Source organism: Triticum aestivum, chromosome 2B, assembly GCF_018294505.1.
Source record: "Triticum aestivum cultivar Chinese Spring chromosome 2B, IWGSC CS RefSeq v2.1, whole genome shotgun sequence".
NCBI lineage: Eukaryota > Viridiplantae > Streptophyta > Magnoliopsida > Poales > Poaceae > Triticum > Triticum aestivum.
Window position 1 is genome coordinate 42,619,243 of NC_057798.1, and position 21,003 is coordinate 42,640,245.

Genomic DNA, 21,003 nt, shown 5'->3' on the forward strand with positions numbered 1-21,003 from the left:
GTCCTGAAAGGGATCGGCGCCGGATCCTGGACGCCTGGACGTGTTCGGCGGCGGGTCCACAACTGGACCAGCGCCGGATCAGTGGAGGCCGGAGGCTTTGATGTGCGAGTTACGCGCCTTTGATGTGCCAGGCCGGCGGCGAAGGGATGGAGCGGTGGCGGCGAAGGGACGAAGGGCGGCAGCGGGCGAACGAGGGCAGAGAGTCGTGCGTGCGAATGTTTCTCACTCGAGGGAAGGAGACCTCGCTCGTACGTGCGGGCGATTGGTCTAGGATTTTTTTTCGCTGGTTAATTTTCGCCGGTTTGTTTTCGCTGGTTTATTTTCGTAGATTTTTTTCGTTTGTTTTTCTTGGGTGCGACGGGAGGTTAGGCCCTGGAGTGCGTGAGGGCGGGTGGGGGACTCGGCAGGAGGGTTTTTTTTTGGTTTTACGCGGCTCCGCGTTAGGTGGGAGCAGGTACCAAAATAAACCATTGTAGATGGGACGAAAATAAATCCGGAACGGAGACTACCAACTGAGACATTAGGAGTAGAGATTAGTTAGTTGCGATGTTCCTACAAGAACTATGGTGTAATGTAATATTGGTAAGAAGAAGCCGATCATACTTTGTACCATGGTGCAATGAACTCGTTGTCGGTCCAGCAACTGTTTACAGGATCCCAAACTAGGAGCTGGTAGTGTTGCCGGTTGAGGACGTGTGCGAGGCCGTTGTGGGTTATAAGGAAGAGGCCATAGTAGTCGAGCAGCATGCGGAAGCTCCTCGAGCAGTTTGTGTGGGAGTCTGGGAACACAACAGGGTAGGGCGGACGTGGTAGCATCCTGGAGGTATGATGTCCACGCGAAGTACGTCATGAGCAACATCAAGCATCACAGACATAGGGTGCGATTGTGATGAGATGACTGAGCACAGGAGGTTCATTGCAGCATCACTTATGCAGCATTACGAACTTGTGCGATTTGGACCACCGGTTGTGCACTACTTATTCAACATTACTAACTTGTGTGATTTCTAACTTATGTATCCACACTACTTGAGTTTTGGAGTTAAACTTGTGCAGCAACCAGATGAGGTGCCATGCATGAAAAATGCTCCTTTTTTCTTGCAGCACCAGCGGCTCTTTGGGGGGAGGAAGCTGCTGGAGGTTGATCTTGACTTGATCGTAGCCAAGATGGTGGAGCTGGGGAAGTGGTGTTGTGCTGCCCTGTGCCCCTGTGTCCGTTTTGGTTTAATATCGTTTGCCACTTTTTAGGTGTCCCCTGGACTATGTAATGGATTCTGCATTCTGCGGCTGGTGCTGCCTAGATTGATTCTATGTTCTTTAGCTCTACCTGGAAGCAGCTAATAGTGTCAACAAAAAGTTTGGCTGCAGCTAGGATGTAGTGGAAATCTGATTGCTTGATATCTCATGGAAGCACTGAATGGTGCCACGAACCATTTTGTTCTGGATGCCATGATCTACACCGACCGTTTTTGTAATCGCAATGCAAACCAGGGCCTTGACTGCTTAGCAAGGCCTGCCTGCTCGACTAACGTTTGGGATACTGATCCCATAGACTTGTGACTAGATGGATAAAGTCTATTTCCCGTCCAAAAAATACTCCCTCTGTCCGAAAATACTCGACAAGTATTTTCGGACAGAGGGAATAGGTCCTAACAGCAGGTAGAGCGCAAATTTAGTGATAAAAGCTACCTCCATGTTAGCTCACGAAATTGAACCTTTAAAACACAGATGAATCCATCCTTTAACACACAGATGAATCCATCGCAAAATAATAAATAAACTTGCTGACCTCCTCTGGGAGATCCTCTGCCTTCCTGGCAGCCCTCCTTGGCAGGGCCTTGTCAGGCACCGCCTCTTCCGCGCCTGCCATGATAACCTCCCCCCTTCTCACCGTCTTCTCCGATGAGATTGATATGAGCCACCCCTTCTTCATGCCCTCCATCAACATCCCCCCTCCTCCTCCCCTTGACCGGTTACTGGACGCATGCTTCCCCGTGCCGCTTGACCGCCTTGCCTTCGCCCTAGTCCTTGACTGCCTCCATTGCCTCACCCTTGTCCTCAACTGGCGGTACCGCCAGCTCTGGTGTTGTGTGTGTGTGGGGGGGGTCTCAATTCTGGAATGGTTTACGACAAGATGGGGTAACGGTAGGAATGCGAGGTTTTGGCATGATTACTAGAGCAAATCAGCTTCAAAATTCCAGTTCCCTTGCCTTGTGCCAAGCAGCTGAAAACCAAGAGAGTTTAGTTGCTGAACCTTAGTGAATGCGGGTGAACTTATGCACACGCTGGAAATTATCATTCTCGCTGATCGGGACAACTGGGTTGAGTGATGGCTCACTACTAACGAAACTGACACTGCCAAATTCATGTGTATAGCTCTGGCTTACAGGGGAGTTACCACTTACCAACACGCGTATGAAATGGTGTTTCAGCAGGATAAAGCCCCTCTTACAAGGAGTAACTTCGAAAGAGAAACGGTCCAGGCAATAGGCTTTTGCCGCTTTTGCGAGCACACTGAAAGTTTTGACCACCTATCTTTTTAGCTGGCCTGAACATGTGTGTGTGTGTGCGCGCGCGCGCGCACGTGTGTCCTGGTTTGGATTAAGCAAACTGGGGGCGACACATGTTACATGTTATTCTGTTTTGGGCAAAGTGGCCTACTCCCAGCGACCTGGTTCTTTGAGGCCAAACTTCAGCTGCGTCATCCATTAAATGATCCTTTTCCTGCAGCATCGGCTGGCTATTTGGGGTATGGAAACTCCCAATAAAGAGAATAAAAATATATGTCAATGCATAATGAAGGTGTGGAAGAACATAAATATTAAGTCAAATAAAAGCAACAACACATCAATGCAATTAAACTTTAAATGGACAGGGTTCAAGCCAAAATATTCTTCCCCTGTTGGCAACATTCACTTCATCATTACAAAAATCAGGAACGGGTCTTATTTGTTATAGGAACACATCACGGAGTTTGAGTACTGACAATTTTCATAGAACACTGAGGATTCTTCCTCGCGAAGAAAAGAACACTGAGAAGTCGTAGCTAAGCTTTAGAAACTAAGGATGAATGTAAACACCTATTGCATCTAGAAATTCCCCTGAGCACCCAAAGAAGCCAACAATACTGCCGTTTTTCTTCACTCGAGAGTGGAAAGGAGTTCCATGTAGCTGCCCAAAAGGTCCATAGGTACGTAAGTTGGTCACAAGCATAAGTGACTTTATGATGCTGGGAAATTGACCATATGGACCAAAAGTCCCTGAAATTTCAATCACAAACTCCGAGGGTTCTAGTAGAATCTGCAAAATCAGTGGTAATATCAAGCTTCAAATGTTTATTGGGAAATCTTTTGGCTAATGGAAAACTGCTCACATATGTAAATATTTAGAATAGCTCAGTTGATATTTGGAATTTGGGCACACAGTTTATTTTTTATATGTTTGGCAGCTCAATCTGTTTAAATTATCCGTTCATGTTTTGTGTATAAAGAACCACTTCCCATTCTTAATGTGTGAACCATACGTGCAATCTTTGTATTTCTGAATTTTTAAATTTATCTACGATAACTTTTTTTATGTTAATAACACTGTATCAATTTTATTATTGAATTTTTTGTATAAAAATGATATTCCTGTGTCGCACCTTTTGGAGAGTATATTTAATCTGGTTTGTCTTAACAAGGTTTTGCACAGTGCATGAGAAGTTCATTACTCACCGTGTGGATGGTCCCACCAATACCGCCCCAAAGAGGTGTCTCATGCAGATTCTCATTTCTGTCCAGGTAAGAAAATGCAAACGCATCTATAACATCACCACAGCAAATTCTCATACTTCTTAGATAACGTGGTGACACTTTTATGTCTCGTTTTCTCCCGGTATTTCCTCCCCAGGGTCCAATCTTCTCAAGAATGATCTGCATTCAAGAGAAGGGGTAATAATTATTAATATAAACCTTTCACGTATAACAGGTGACATGGTATTGATCAGTCACAAGCTTAGTATACATATAAATACTCCCTCTCCAGTAAACTAATACTCCCTCTGTCTCAAAATAAGTGTCTTGAGCTTAGTACAAACTTACACTAGAGCTAGTACAAAGTTGAGACACTTATTTTGGGGCGGAGGGAGTATAAAAGAGGGTGTAGTTCAGTATTTTTTTATCAAGTATACTACATTGGGGACAAATATTAACATAAATAATAAGCTTTGATTTCTTAACTTAATGTGTCCTTTGACATCTTATTACTTTTCGTAGTCAGGACTATTTCATTTACAATGACAACAACTATATCACTTGCTCATGGAGTGTGCCAATCAAAATTTGCACTATCAAAGTTGAAAAAATGTGATAGGGTAGATGTGCGAACGGGGAATTAAGGGGGGATTTGACCATATCCTTGGCCTTGCTCTTCTACTCCAAGTTGGTATGGCTGCTTATTTTTCTCAAATTAGGAGAGTACTATGAAGTATGAACTATATATCCATTGATATAGTATTACACCTGATCTCTCGATAATTACTATTATTATTGTTATTATGAAACAACTATGGTTGGGTGGCGAGTACCGAGATATTAACTTTTTGGCGAGAAGACTACCAAGATATTGACATATGGCTCATGCAAGCAGACATTTGGCTCAACAAGCAATCAAAATTGCAAGACAAGTTAGCTTCTCGTTGAAGCATATGCTTGAAGGCTAAGCAAGCTTGCCACGTAGAAGCAAGTCAGCTTGCCATGAATGCTTCCTCTCATCCTAGAGGTCAAGTAATCTTGTCAAGATAAGGCAGGCTTGACAAGAAGTAAAGTAAGCTCGTTAACAAGTCAAGTAATCTTGTGAAGCAAGATTTCTAGATAGCTAATTAAGGTAAACAATCTTCCTCAGGGAGAGATTTATAAAGAAGTATACGTAGAGACAACCAGGAGTTGAGTAGCTCATTTGTTTGTTTTTATACAAGGAAACACCGTAATGAAGAAAAAGCTCCCGAACTTGTCAATGTAAACGTAGTATTTTTATTAATTGATCATGGTCTTCAGTTATCGCGCAACATGTTCATCTTGTTTTCAATCGTGTGATTGTCAAGTATGGTCGAATGGCATGTGATCATCAAGGGTGATCTAAACCTCAGTTTCACAATAATCATCTTGTTTATGATAAAAGACAACCATTGAGTTTATCTACCCACAAGAAAAGTTATAAGAATGTTATATTCCTTAAGTCAGCCACTGTTCTATTAGCAGATTGTTACACAAAAAAAGTTTATGTGTTTACATACATGTGTGTGTTTGTCTGTGTTTTCTCGAAGTTGGATAAGCTCTATAAATAAACTTATTATAAATGGCTTGTGTCCAGATAGTCCCTATGAACAGTATTGTAATGAGCAGGCCGCTACCCTGAGCAATATATAAATCTTTTCACCCTAAAAAGAACAAATTATAATAGGGGTAATAATAACAGTTGATGGAAAATGGATCAGATGCAACAATGTATTGATGGATATAGAGTTTACATGTGAAAAATCACATTACATGTGTCGATTTGCTAGGTAGTCACCAAAAGGTGATGAAAAGGGAACATTTTACAGGTGATGAAAAGGGAACATTGTAGGAATAAGTAAAGAAATGGAACACTAACTTGGATCGTGTACTTTTTATTTTAGTGCGACTAAAGAAGACAATAATTAATACCTCTTGTTCTTTGAATGCTTCCTCATCGAGTTGAGATTTCTCCTCGTCCTCTATCATTTCATCTTCATAATATCTAATCACGTCAACCCTCGGATGTTTGGGATTCACATGGGATGTCTTCCTCATAGCAGCATCAGCTTCCTCCACCTCAACGAGACTGGAACCAGAACAATGCATTCGAATTGTGACCAGCTTAATAGAATGGAGGTTCTCCAAGCCGACCTCAAAATTATTGTATTCATCCTTCGCCTCGCGAATCTGAAATGTAACCTCGAGGGTTTGGAGCCTTGGCATAGCTCCTTCTACAAACATGATCCCCAATGAATCATTGTGAATGTGAAACTCAGATAGGCAATTAAAGTTTGCATGATCAGTACCGATAATCAACCTTTCTTCTGCCTTTTTGATTTTGTGCACTGTAACACAGAGATAATTCAAAAATGGGATGTTGCCGAGAGTACCAAGGTCTTCCTGCTGGATTTTGTCTAGTGTGATGATTAAAGTGGACAGTTCTGAGAGTGAGGAGTTCATCCATTCCGGCAATCTAGGTATGTTGCCGAAAAAATATTGAAGGTTGTGAGGGGTCCATCCTAAATCCACAATGAATTTTGTGGGAACTCCGGAAGATTGAATGCTTATTTCCTTGATTTTTGTCAACTTGCACAAAGAACATAACAAATGTTTCTCATAGTTCTTGTCCCATGTTCCAGATAGGAAAATTTTAAGAACCCTCATATCCGAAAGATAACCTAGTTCCTTTGAGAAGTTTGGCGAGTTACTCACACTGACGGTAGATAGAACCTGTAGAGATTTCATGGCTCCAATCCCATCTGGTAGCTTTACCGATGTTTCAATGTATAGGCACACAAGTTTCCTTAAATGAACAATGGTTGATGGCAGATCAATTATGCCACTTTGACTCAAATCCAATGTTTGCAAACAATACAGATTCCCTACTCCTTTCGGGATTTTGGTAATATTTGTATCCCTTAGTCCTAGATACCTCAAATGAAATAAATTCCCAACACCATCAATATGATGATTCTCCAAGTCACGGCAACCTTCTAGATCCAACACTCGCACAACTTGAAATCTTGAAAGAGGCGGCATCAGTTTTGTAGCACTAGGAAAGATGATAAATGATCTCACGTGGGAAAAGCTCAGCATAGAAAGTGACATGGTGTGATGTTCTTGATTGTTTTGGATGGATAATCGATGTATCTTCTTTGAAAGATCACTAGGTTGATGGCTATCTAATGTAGTGACAAAATTTTCTTCAATCGATAAGGATGTGATCAAATCAAGGACCATATCATGTACACGACAAGCCCCTACGTTGCCACGAGAATCTACATGTTGTGGTTGAATTAGGCTTCGGTTAATAAGATCATTGAAGTAACCGAACCCCACTTTATATAAGGTATCCACATCACTTCCATGGACAAGGCCTTCGGATATCCATCTTCGTACCAAGTGATCACTAAATATTGTATAATCCTCCGGATAAACACTCAGGTATAGAAAGCAGGGTTTTAGATGGGACGGCAAATCATAATAACTAATAGACAATATCTGACGCATGCTCTCCATATTGGGGAATTTCTCAAGTCCAGAACCAATGGATTTGTTCACAGTGTCCCATTCATGTATATTGTTTGATTTGTGAGACAATAGGCTGGCAATAGTGATGATAGCTAATGGTACACCATCACACTTTCTTATGATTTTCTCAGATATTTCCCTCAGTTCCACATGGCAAGCATCTTCACTCCCAAATATTCTTTCATAGAACAACTTCTTCGAATCATCATGACTAAGAGGATTTAGTTTATAAATGTTACCGTCGATGGCAGAGCTGCATGATGCTGCAACACCAACAATTCGTGTTGTTGTGATTACTCTGCTACTGCAGTTGTTCTTAACTAGTACAGCCTTGATACAGTTCCAAGCTGATTCGTCCCATATATCATCAACTATAATTAAGTACCTATGAATTTGTAGCACCATGTTAGAAAGTAAAACAAGTGAAATTGAGTTATCAACTAGAAAGTAAAGGGTAATTGGAATATCTATATGGAACCTACTAATTTTTCGATCACACGAACATCCATTGCAGAAGAAACATGTTTTCCAGCACTCTTCCCTGTTTAATTGCCTCATTTACTAACTTCACTTGAAAATGTCAAGAATGGAGTCATTCTATACTTCTAAATAAAAATGCATGGTTTTTCAACTCAACACTTTTCAGTTATCAAGGAGAAAAATGAGTATCTTTAAATTAACGTTTCAAATCAAAAGTTAAGACTTCAAATGGAATAGCTGCATCACGCAGTCATGTTTTACGAGAGCAAAAGCTTGTGGAGAAATGACATTCGCGGTGCTCTGGCCTCTGGGTAAAAGCTAAAAGCAAAATCAGTTGTCCACCCCAAATGCTATTTCTTCATGAAAGTTTGCACGTAGGTAAAATACTTAACATGTACTCCCTCTGTAAACAAATATAAGAGCGTTTACATTACTAAAGTAGTGACCTAAACACTCTTATATTTGTTTATGGAGGGAGTACGTATGTTGCTAAAAAACAAAGATTGTGCGTTGGGACTACCAGGGATTGGAAAATGGGAGCGCAAAGAGGCACCCTCAATCAGGCCACCCCTCTAGCTAAGCCTAGGGGAGGAGGATGCAGTATTAACCTTGTACTTCAGTTCTTAAATTCAAATTGCAAAACAAAGCAAAACTAGAATTTTTGTACATGAACTAGAGCTATGAGTTTTGGCGTTACCTCTTAACCCGAAGAACTTGTCTGATTTTGTCAATGATTTCCACAACATCCCATTCTTCAACCTGGCTGTAACTCTGCTTACTGACCTGACGGAGTAGGCTGGCTAAAACCCTCCTCAAATCAGGCTTGAGGGACACCGTGACAAAGGCATCGCAATCAAACTGCCCTCTGATCTGCTGATACACGACGTTGGCCAGAGTCGTCTTGCCCAGGCCACCAACCCCAACAATGGAGACCACCTTCAGTTGACCATCCATGGCAGCCGCACCTTCTTGCTCCACCAACAACCTGCAGAGCTCCGCCCTCGGCCCGCCCACCGCGACGAGCCTCGCCGAATCCTCGTACATGCCATGCAAGCGAGGGTCGATGTCGATGGTGGTACCTGCAGGCCGCCGGACGGCGGAAACATCGTCGTCGACCCTGTACCTTTCGCGGCGGTCAGCGACCTCCTTGACGAGGCCCCTGATGCCCCTGATGTCGGCGGCGATCCGGTGGCGGACCCTGGCCGTGGTCAGCACGCTCAGGCACCTGCGGATGAACCCGCTGAACCCCGGATGATGAAGGTCGACGCGCACCATGAACCTGTCGATGCTGTCCTCGACATCGTAGGAGAGCTCTCTGACTTGCCCTGCCCAGATCCTGACCTGCCTGTCGACCGGCTGCGCCGACGACGAGGACGATACCCTTTCGAGGGCCGCTGCATGCTCTCCAGCTCGGCCCGGAGGAACATGATCTCGCCCCTCAGGCTCCTCTGCAGCCTGTACTCGTCCGTCAGCACGGCGTCCAGCTTGTGGAGGAGGGCGCTCAGCACCGCCCCCGCCATGACCTCCATGATTTTGCTTCGGGAAGTGTTCCTCTGGATTTTGGTTGAGAGATGAGGCTGCGTTAGTAAATTTTCTATAGCTTGACTGGCGAAATTGTAGTACTATCGGAGAAGATGTCATTGTATAGTTGTATACACGATGGAGAAATGGATAACTTTGACAAGCAACTGACCCTGTCATAGCAGGTTTGGTTAAGTTTTCTTATTGCTTGCCATGTTTCCGTGTCCTTCAGGGATTGGTGTGGCTGGTCAATTAGATTCCGTAGATTTGGTAAACCGTCCCCAACCAAATCAATTGACTAATCACCCGTGTTAGAATAGCTTGGAGTACAAGACAAACCATGGAGAGAAGAAAGCAGGTGGTGACGACAAATCCTAACACGTCAAAGAGCAAGGAAATGCAATGAAAGAAGACTAGGTAGTTGCATAGTCCTTGAAATTAAAAATAAGTGCTTGCCGAGTAAATGGTTGTGCAAGTATCTTAATGAGAAAGGCTTGTAAATTTGTTAGTTGCCACCTCTCTCATGGTCATGGCCTCCTCCTCCTCAACTACACTCCCATCTTCCCTCCTAATTAAGCCTCTTAAGACGATTCATAACTTTTCCTTTTTCTGTCCGACCCCACCGTGTGTGGAAGTACTTCGTGTTTTGATCCCAATCCTACATCCAGTGAACATGTGTTGTCTGCTTCCAGCATAATGTTAAGGACACACCAGGATATCCCAATTGATAGAGGTAGCGGTAGTAATTCACATGAATTTGGGATCGGTAGGAAGGAGAGAACGGGGGAAGGAGAAGAGTGTCGTATTAGTCTAGTGATACCAAGTAGAGTGAAATGCATAAACCACCACAATCATGTCACAACTCACAAAAACCCACCACTTTCCAAAACATGGCAAACACACCGAACTCTATCATTGACAGTGGCAGTGGCAAAAAGAACTGACAAAAATTCTAATCAAGTTTTGACATGGGAAATCAACCATGTGGCAACAGGTGTAATGGCAACCGTTAATGGTCAGTGATCCAAAGTGGTGGTGTTGACGACAGCTCATTCAGTTGCTCACTCTCTCACTCACTTGCTCACTCTCACTCTCGCTCTCACTCGACGTCAACACCGACGCCGCTCCTGCTCGCCGCCGCCACGCGATGTCTTCATGGAAAAACGGAGAGGAGAGCAGTGGTGACGACCTCCAGTACACCGTCATGGACATTGATTTATGGTTAACTGTTCCGACGGGTTAGGGTTAGGGTTTAGATTTGGGGATTTTTGATTTTAGATCGCATTCGAGTCTCTGGGGAAGGAACCATTGGTTAGATGTTGTGAATGCATGAGAACCCGGAGACCATTGTGGATGCTTCTTTCTGTGGGACAGTGGTTGATCCGTCCATCAAATGCAAGCTTCAATAGGCCAGTGTGAAGAAATGTGTGGCATTTGATGGCATAGACACTAGGAGGAGGTTTTACGGTTGTGCTGTGCAGGTAAGCAATGCTCGGCTTATTGTTCTAGCTTAGCACTTTGCTCTGTAAATGGCTAGTAGTGTGTAGTGTTAGATTAAGTTGCTCTCAATCCTATTGTTCATAGTATTGATGGTATTTTCAGTTTGTAGTTGTTTGATTTAAGTGCATACTCATCTTGTAGTTAACTTGTTATATTATAAGGTGACTGAATCTTGTTGTTGAAGAAAAAGATGGTAATTTCACTCAATTTAATTAAATCTTGTTGTTGAAGAAAAAGATGGAACTTTCACTGAATTTAACTGAATCTAGCTGTTGAGGAAAAAGATGGTAGTTTCATTGAATTTAACTCAATCTTGTTGTTCAAAATGTGAAAAGAAATATGGAACCTTCATTCCGATAGTGGTAGTTTACTATGTAGTGTCTAGTTAACTGCTGCTGAAGTTGTTAAGAAAAAGATTGTAGTTTCATTATGTAGTTCTTAGTGTGTAATTATCTGTGTGTTGTCTAATTATCTTCATCTCATGTCCAGTGTGCCAATGTGGTTGGATTAACATGAAGTTAATTTCAATGAGCACTGGATTATTTTTAGTGTGTATGTGTAGTTATTTTAACTTTGTGAGACTATAATTGTTAACTTCCATTATGTATTTAACTTGTTATGGGTCACTGTGTAGTTAACTTGTTATAGTTCATCCCCTCCAAAAAAAACTTGTTATAGTTCACCATGTTGTCAAATGTGACTGAATTTAGCTAAATATTAATTGTTCAAGTTCACTTAGCAAGTTAGCATTGCTCATGTCCAGTGTGTGGTTGGATTAACATGAACTAAATTTCAATTAGTGGTGGACTTATTGTAGTGTCAATGTGTAGTTATCTCAGCTTTGTCAGAGTGTAGTTGTCAATTTTCACTATTTCAATGTACTCACAAGAGTCTCTACTCACAAAGGTGTAGTAGTTAACTTTCACTATATGAAATTGTGTTATTTGTAGGTAGGAGGTTTTGATTGTGGAGTGGTTGTTTGGGTTGATGGGCCTTGTCCTGTCATACTAAAAAGATGTCTGACAAAGCTTTGGGAGATGTTTTATGAGCAAAATATGGGTAGGGAGAAGATCAAGTCCATCCTAGAGGAATGAAGTGGAGAGTCTGGGGGTTAAGTATATATTAGGCTCTTATATATATAACAGATCATGTAAGCTGATAATGTTAGTGATGTATTTGTAGATCTTCTTATCTTAGTTGTAATGCCTAATGCAAACATGGAGGTTAGGTGTTAGACTGCTATCGTATGGTTCACACTACTTTACTAAATTATATATTATGCTACAGTGATATGATGAAAATATCCTAACTTTAGTTTTAGTCTGTCCGATGATTCCCATTATTTACCTAATGGACTTTTAATCTAGTTTTCTTTTAGTGTTAATAAAACCGACCTACAGCTGGAGTGTCAATAAAATCCACCTATCTAATAGCCACTACCTTCACCTAGAGTGTCAATATAAACCACTCCACCACTAACCAATCTGGCCAGAACCCCTCCCCACTTGCCTTAGCCGCCATTTCACACCTAGCTGCGATGGGTCCTAATCTAGGATAAATCACGGATGAAGAAGAGGCACCGGTGGTGAGGGTGCCTAGGCTGGTGGCGCACAGGAGGGCTCAAAGGGCTCCGGCGGCCACTGGCTACACCCTAGAGTATACGAGCCAACTCGCAGACAGCATCGTAGAATTTCATAGTAAAGCAGAGTATAAGCAGTAAAATTACAGACACGAGAATCCCTCATCTTAGTCTCGGACAGGAAGAGGAGGGTGGGTCGGTGAAGCTTCACAAGCCAGCGAAGCTCACCAACAGTCGAGACCAAACCCAATCCTCGACAGTTCCAACATGAAATACTCATTACGTTTGGTGGGCCTGCTCCGCAGCCTCCGCCTGATCTGTCGACCGAGAAGGTATAGTACACTATTTCTTGTTCGAGACACTATCCTCCACTTTAGTGCATGGGCCAACATCTTTGCTAGATATGTTAGAAACCACAATGGTCAAAATGCCGACAAAACTTGAAGGTTGCTCATCTGATATATGCACATAAACTAGGTTCTTAGTGGGCTTCCTCTTATGTCTAGCCATACCGCTTTTCGTCCTCTCAGACTGGAGGAGCTCTTTTCCAGCAACATAAAACCCACCACAACCCTGGTCACGAGAGGAGCGACCATGACCTCTGCCTAATGGGTTGTTCATGAGAGGGGATGATCTCTTAGGTTCCCCATCACCCTCACGGTTTTACCACTCCGGTTCCCCGTCGCCCTGCCATGGTTACTAGTTGACTTGGCATCACCCGAGGGGGTATTACCACTCTGGTTCTTTGGTTCAAAAGACGAGGATGAAGAATTATTGCCTGAGCTGGATCGGCTGGATCTCGTGAATAGGTCCTCCGGAGTACACAGTTTCTTTGCAATGTAGGGTAGGTCTCCATTCTCATCACGCATCCCTGGGTTTGGAAAAAGCATGGAGGAATGAGCCAGCATACCACATGAGTACAGGTAATATGGCAAGCGCGCATACATAACAACATAGGGTTCAATCCTCTTCATCTTCGTAGAATTGACAATGACCTACCAAACCAATGGTTCCTATACCAGAATGTTAGACTATGTATAACTTCTGTACCTATGTACGTATATGGTACATATTGTAACACACCCATTATATATAATGAGATAAGCCACCACCCCTAGAGGGTTGTGCTGGTTCCCTAAAACTTATTGTCTTACATGGTATCACGCTAGGTTACGATCGCTTCCGCTTCTAAACCCTAATACCCGCACTGCCGCCGCAGCCGCCGCCGCCGCGCCACCGATCGCGCCGCCGCCATGTCGAGCGCCGCCACCACCGGTTCCACTGCTGCGGGCTTCCTCCCGGCCTCTCTTGCGGCTCTGCTCAACCTCCCGCTCGATGTCGTCTCTGTTCCGTCTCCGATCGGGACAAGGAGCATCGGCTCCGTCTTCTCCACGCCGCCGGCGCCCTCGCTTGGGCGTGACCTCGTGGTCCACACGCGGCGCCGCCGTCCGCTGCGGACTCCGCAGGCGTCGTCCCGCCGCTCCTGCCGCAAGCGGATCACACTGCCCCGCTGGCGGGGTTGGCGGCGTCCGCCCCGGCCGCGGGCCTTGCGGCGTCCGCACCGGCCGCGGGCCTTGCGGCGCCCGCCCTGGCTGCGGTCCCGCCTCCTCCCGCATCGGCTTCGGTGCCTCCGGCTGCCTCCATGGTGTTTGCACCCCAGGCAGCCTCCTCGATGGGATTGTCTTCGCCGCCGCCGTTTCACTTCGGTCATCTCATCACCATCAAGCTCTCCGCCGACAACTACATCTTCTGGCGTGCGCAGGTTCTCCCGCTCTTGGGGAGTCACTACCTGCTACGCTACGTCGACGGATCGCTTCCCTGCCCACCCGCGCTGGTAGACAGCGTGCACGGTCCGGTCTACAATCCGGCCCATCGCGTCTGGACGGGGCAGGACCAGGCGAACCTCTCCTCCATCCAGGGGTCGCTCTCGCCGGCAGTTGCCGGCCTTGTTGTCTTCGCGAAGACGTCTCATGAGGCCTGGACCATCCTTGAGCGCACCTTTGCAGTGCAGTCCCAGGCTCGTGTCTCTGCACTCCGTCGTCAGCTTGGAGAGTGTCAGAAGCTTGACTCCACTGCCACTGAGTTCTACAACAAGGTCAAGGGCCTCGCCGACACATTGGCCTCCATTGGACAGCCCCTCACCGACTCCGAGTTCAACTCGTTTATTGTCAATGGTCTTGATGAGGAGTATGATGCCTTAGTCGAGATCATCAACGAGCGGGGCAACTCGACACCCATGCTGGCACACGAGGTTTTCTCTCGGCTCCTTCTCACTGAGCAACGGGTCGAGACTCGCCGCACCAGGGGCACTGGCTCCCTCTCGGCCAACGCCGCCACCAAGGGTGGCCGCTCTTCTACATCACCCCGGTCTCCCTTGGGGCTGCCACCGTCGCCCGCCTTGGCCCCCCCACCTACTGCGACCTTACCGGGGGCTGGCGGTCCACGTGTGTGTCAGCTTTGTGGCCGCGATGGGCACTGGGCCTCCAAGTGTCATAAGCGCTTCCAGCGAAGCTTCCTTGGTCTTGGCAATGACGGCAAAGATACACGCAACAATGCCCGTCAGGTCGCCATGGCTGATCGTCCCGCGCCGCAGAAGCAACAGGGACACACTCAGTCCTACTCCATCGATCCACACTGGTACATGGACTCTGGGGCGACAGAGCATCTAACCAGCGAGATGGGGAAGCTTCACACTCGTGAACCCTATCATGGCTCCGACAAGATCCACACCGCCAATGGAGAAGGTATGCACATCTCTCATATTGGTCAAGCATCTCTTCTCACTAGACATGCCAATAGGAGTCTTCAGCTTCGCAATGTTCTTCGAGTTCCATCTGTGACCCGTAATCTTCTTTCAGTTCCTAAACTCACACGTGATAATAATGTGCTTTGTGAATTTCACCCTTTTGATCTTTTTATTAAGGATCGGGGCACGAGGGACATTCTTCTTAGTGGGCGGTTGTGCCAGGGCCTCTACCGTCTGGAGCATCCTGGTGTCGCTCGTGTTTTCAGTGGAGTTCGGGTCTCTCCGTCACAGTGGCATGCTCGTCTTGGTCACCCGGCCACACCTATTGTCCGTCATATTTTGCGTCGTCATGAGCTTCCTAGTTTGTCTAGTCATAAAGATGTAGCAGTGTGTGATGCTTGTCAGCAGGGGAAGAGTCATCAACTTCCTTTTTCGGAGTCCAGTCGTGAGGTGAAACATCCTTTAGAACTTGTGTTTTCAGATGTATGGGGTCCTGCTCAGACTTCTGTCAGTGGTCATAATTACTATATCAGTTTTGTTGATGCTTATAGTCGCTTTACCTGGCTTTACCTTATTAAACGCAAATCTGATGTGTTTGATATTTTTGTTCAGTTTCAAAAACATGTTGAACGTCTTCTCAAGCACAAAATTGTTCATGTCCAGTCAGACTGGGGGGCGAGTATCGCAACCTCAACTCTTTCTTTCAGTTGCTTGGGATAGCTCATCGTTTAGCATGTCCACATACACATCAGCAGAATGGTTCAGTCGAATGTAAGCATCGTCATATTGTTGAAGCTGGTCTTACTCTTTTGGCCCATGCATCTATTCCGTTTCGGTTTTGGAGTGATGCTTTCACCACTGCATGCTTTCTCATCAACCGTACTCCTACTCGTGTTTTAAACATGAAGACTCCCATTGAGGTTCTCCTTAATGAACAACCTGACTATACCTTTCTCAAGGTATTTGGGTGTGCTTGCTGGCCGCATCTTCGTCCATATAACAAGCGCAAGCTTGAGTATCGTTCTAAGAAGTGTGTTTTTTTCTTGGCTATAGCTCTCTTCATAAAGGTTACAAATGTCTTCATGTTCCCACTAATCGTGTCTATATATCTCGGGACGTCGTGTTTGATGAGCATGTTTTTCCCTTTGCCAACCTTCCTGTGTCCACTGTCGAACCACCATCCCTGCATTCATCCTCTGTTGCTTCTGACCAATTTGATGATGTTGCATACTCTTCTTTGCTGTTACCTAACCATGGTGCAGGAACCGAACGTGCAGCTCGTTTGGAGCTGTTGGAGGATTCACCATCATCATCGTCGTCTTTTGGTGGGCACGTCGATCGCCCTATGTTGCATGGCATCGATTCGCGTGCCCATGCATGGTCACCCGATGAGCCCGTCGCGCCGAGCATCTCCACTGCTCGGTCCGTTTCGCCAGCGGCCGCCGAGTCGCACGCGGCTCGGCCCGTCACGCCGTCTTCGCCTGCGGCTCGGCCCGTCACGCCGTCTTCACCCGCGGCTCGGGTCCTCACGTCGCCTTCATCAGCGGATCGGCCCGCGACACCGGCCGCGCCACGGCCCACTATGCCGAGCTCGCCATCGGCCCGGTCTGTGATGCCGGAGTCGCGGTGGGTCGGCCTTCTTCGCCAACCGAGTCCGAGGCTACCGTGACTGGCTCCTCGTCACCGGCTGACTCGTCAACGTCGCCGTCCTCCAGCCCGTTGCAGGCTGCTCCGTCGACCTCGGTGGTTCCTGTGTCCCGACCACATACACGCAGTCGCAGTGGCATTTTCAAACCTAAGGAACGTAAGGATGGTACGGTTGCTTGGTTGGCTGCTTGTTTGGCTGCTGCTGTTGCGGATCCATCTTCTGAGCCTCGCTCATATCAGGCTGCCCTGCGCATTCCACATTGGCGAGAGGCTATGGAGCAGGAGTTTCATGCTCTTCTTCGTAACAAGACATGGACTCTCGTTCCTCCACCACCACGGGTAAATGTTATTGACTCAAAATGGGTATTCAAAGTGAAGAAGCATTCGGATGGATCTATTGAGCGTTACAAAGCGCGACTTGTTGCTCGCGGTTTTCGGCAGCGTCATGGTCTTGACTATGAGGACACCTTCAGTCCTGTCGTCAAGCCTACCACTATTCGGCTTCTTCTCTCCATTGCTGTTTCTCGTGGTTGGTCACTTCGTCAACTTGATGTGCAGAATGCTTTTCTACATGGACTTTTGGAGGAAGAGGTTTATATGAAACAGCCGCCTGGTTTCTCTGATCCTGATCGTCCTGACTATATCTGTCGTCTTTCCAAAGCACTATATGGTTTGAAGCAAGCTCCTCGTGCCTGGCATGCCCGCCTTGCCTCTGCCCTTCGTGCTCATGGGTTTGTGCCGTCTACTGCTGACACTTCGTTATTTCTTCTACAGAAGCCAGAAGTCACTATGTATCTTTTGGTATATGTCGATGATATTATCCTTGTCAGCTCTTCTCTGTATGCTGCTGATGCTCTTGTCTGCTCTCTTGGTGCTGATTTTGCGGTCAAAGATCTTGGAAAGCTTCACTACTTTCTTGGAGTTGAGGTCACTTCTCGTGCTACTGGTCTTGTCCTTACGCAGAAGAAGTACTCCTTGGAGTTGTTACAGAGAGCTGGCATGCTGAAGTGCAAACCGACCACCACACCCATGTCGTCTACCGACAAGATAACAGCTGTTGATGGTGAGCTTTTGTCTCCTGCGGATGCCACAGAGTACAGGAGCATTGTTGGTGGACTTCAGTACTTGACGATCACGAGACCAGATATCTCTTATGCTGTTAACAGGGTTTGTCAGTATCTTCAGGCTCCCAGAGATACTCATTGGGCTGCTGTTAAACGCATTCTTCGTTATGTTCAGTTCACCCTGACATTTGGTATGCATATTCGGCCGACTTCCTCTCGGGTCCTTTCGGCCTTCTCTGATGCAGATTGGGCTGGTAGCCCAGATGACAGGCGATCCACGGGGGGTTATGCAGTATTCTTTGGCTCTAATTTGATCGCCTGGAGTGCTCGGAAACAGGCTACTGTGTCACGTAGCAGTACAGAAGCTGAGTACAAGGCTGTGGCTAATGCTACTGCAGAGATTATTTGGGTGCAGTCTTTGCTTCAGGAGTTGGGTTTGTCTCAACCACAGCCTCCTATTCTTTGGTGTGATAACATCGGTGCTACATACCTTTCTGCAAATCCAGTATTTCATGCCCGAATGAAACACATTGAAGTTGACTATCACTTTGTACGGGAACGTGTATCACAGAAGCAACTCCAGATCAAGTTTATCTCATCTAAGGATCAACTTGCAGACATCTTCACTAAGCCTTTACCGCTGCCACAGTTTGAGGCTTGTAGGCGCAATCTTACCCTTCTCAGTTCTTTAGAAAGTGGCTAAGATTGAGGGAGGGTGTTAGACTATGTATAGCTTCTGTACCTATGTACGTATATGGTACATATTGTAACACAACCATTATATATAATGAGATAAGCCACCCCTAGAGGGTTGTGCTGGTTCCCTAAAACTTATTGTCTTACACAGAATGTCTGCCCGGACATGCATGAAAGCACCCCAGCATCTCCCATCAGCATCCGCTTGTACACACTTGATTCTTCCAGTCGGTTTAGCAAACTCCATGCCCAGTTTAGCTTTCATCAATCTTGGCGGCAGGGCCATAATACGTTTCCAAATAGAGAGTCTTAAACTCCACTTGCAGCGGTTGTATGTTAGTGTCAGTATCAAAAACCTTGAGTAAGACAGCATGCTTGCCCACCATCCATGGCGAGCCATCTAGGACACGGTCCCCATCCATCTTAGTACCGCTCAGCCACGAACAGGTTGTCGCCCACTGGGTGAAACTGCAGACCCCTAGGATTTCCCCAGGCCGGCCTCAATGTCAATGAAATAGTGTTGGTGCGAAGGATAGTAGGGGAGATGACCTTCCCAACCAACGCGCAATCCGGGGCAACCAGATCAACATCTTCATCATCATCCATTATCGCCGGTTGTGCCTCCACCGTCGTGAGGCTTAGGCGCTCCAACATGTCCTCGACGCCAGTAGCGGAGCCAGAACTGCGTGCCTCCCATGCAGGATCCAATGCCACTGCAGGGTCTTCTGAGGCGGACGGTGGTGGCGCTAGGGCGCTGCTTCTCCTAACCTAGGTGATCCACCTGCTTGCCAGCAGTCCCATCTACCCCGACGTCGCCGTATTGGTAGCCTCAACAAGAACTTGATCCGCCATCGCCAATTGTGGGAAACAATGCAAGGATTGCCCCTGAATCACCTCGAACGAAGCAGAGAAACGAGAAACTACCGATGCCACACGAGATAGCACAAGGCGGGAATAGGGGAAGGGAGAAATCTCACCGAGAAAAATCCCGATCAAATCACGGTCTCAAAAGAGTCTCAAGCCCTGGGAGCCATCGTCGCAAGAGTGTGCGATGCCCTAAGAGAGAGAAAACACGGTTCGCTCCTCTACTGCTCAACGTACTGCAGGGGACCGTGCCGGCAACCAATTGGTGGCGTAGGTCCCTCCGACTCGTCGAGTACTTTCCGAGGAGGCCGATGTCTCTGACCGAAGCTGACTTTGGATGCTCAAATAGCCGGTGCTTTTGGCCAGAACGCACACGTACCAGAAGCTAACTAGACCAAGCAGGCAGGCAGGCAGGCAAGCACGGAGGTGGATTGATCCTTACGTGAATGAAGGCTAACACATGCACGTATGAAACTAAAAGCCGCCGGAAGCGCCGTTGGCGCTTCAGTATCCGTTGCTATATCGTATTGTGCAGCGACGCGATGCTCTAGTTGCAACGAGTTTGCAGTCCACTCCCCTTAATATTCAGTTTAGGAGGGTGCTTGTTGGAGACCGGTGGAAAGCTACTTCTGTTCAGGAAGGTTAGTTTAGGCACTCCATCCCTGAGGGCTGCATCAGCTTATCTTTCTAGAAATCCCAGCTATAAGCTAGATCGGTATAAATAGGGCATTAAGCAGCAATAATAGAGATAGCATCCATGAGTTTTTTAATCCATCCTTTAGCATCGCCTGACTCGGACAAGGTGTTTCCTTCCTTCGCAATACCCGGCCAGGGCAATGTAGCTATCCCAATAAGATATGAAAGCTGGGACACACCTGAGCAAGGAACTTATACATAGAAGTAACAGTAAATGTGCAAGATTTGGACCACTGCCATTTCCTTAAACCATCAATCAACAAATTGAAATAGGCTTCATCTGGTGAGTAGACTGATGGAGGTTCAGCTTACTCATCAACTTGATCAGTTGTGTTGGAAGCTTACTAGATCTGGGAATTCACAGTCAAGTCGATGTACATTGATGTCATCAATTCTAGTGTTATTCCTAGTTTCAAACATGTTTGGAAAGTTAAGGTTCCTCTGAAAATCAAAGTGTTTATGTGGTTTGTACATAAACAAGTCATCTTAACGAAAGATAATTTGGTTAAGCGCAACTGGACAGGTTCTACTAGGTGTAGTTTCTGTGATCGGGATGAAACTATCAAGCACTTTTTCTTTGTTTGCCCATTGGCGAGGGTGTTGTGACGCTCGGTGCAAATTGCCTTTAACATTACTCCTCCGAATTCGGTCAGGTCGTTATTTGGAACGTGGCTTGTTGGGATAGAGTCTGAAACAGCTAGACAAATTCGCGTAGGAGCATGTGCGTTGTTATGGGCAATTTGGAACTGCAGATATGATTTGGCTTTTAACAGAACAATAACTATTCAATTTTTGCAGGTTTTATTCCGGGCTACTGCGCTAATCTCTCCGATGGAGGCCAGGGAGCGTTTGGTTACTAGATCTCTCCGATGGGAGACGGTAGCGCTGGATATCTTCAACCGGTTTGGATGGCGGTCATGT

General features: G+C 46.1%; 1 pseudogene; it reads right to left on the reverse strand.

Annotated features, from left to right (window-relative positions):
• Nucleotides 1-2,950: 2,950 nt before the first annotated feature.
• On the reverse strand, nt 2,951-9,298 carry LOC123040266 (disease resistance protein RGA5-like; annotated as a pseudogene).
• Between the last annotated feature and the right edge of the window lie 11,705 nt (nt 9,299-21,003).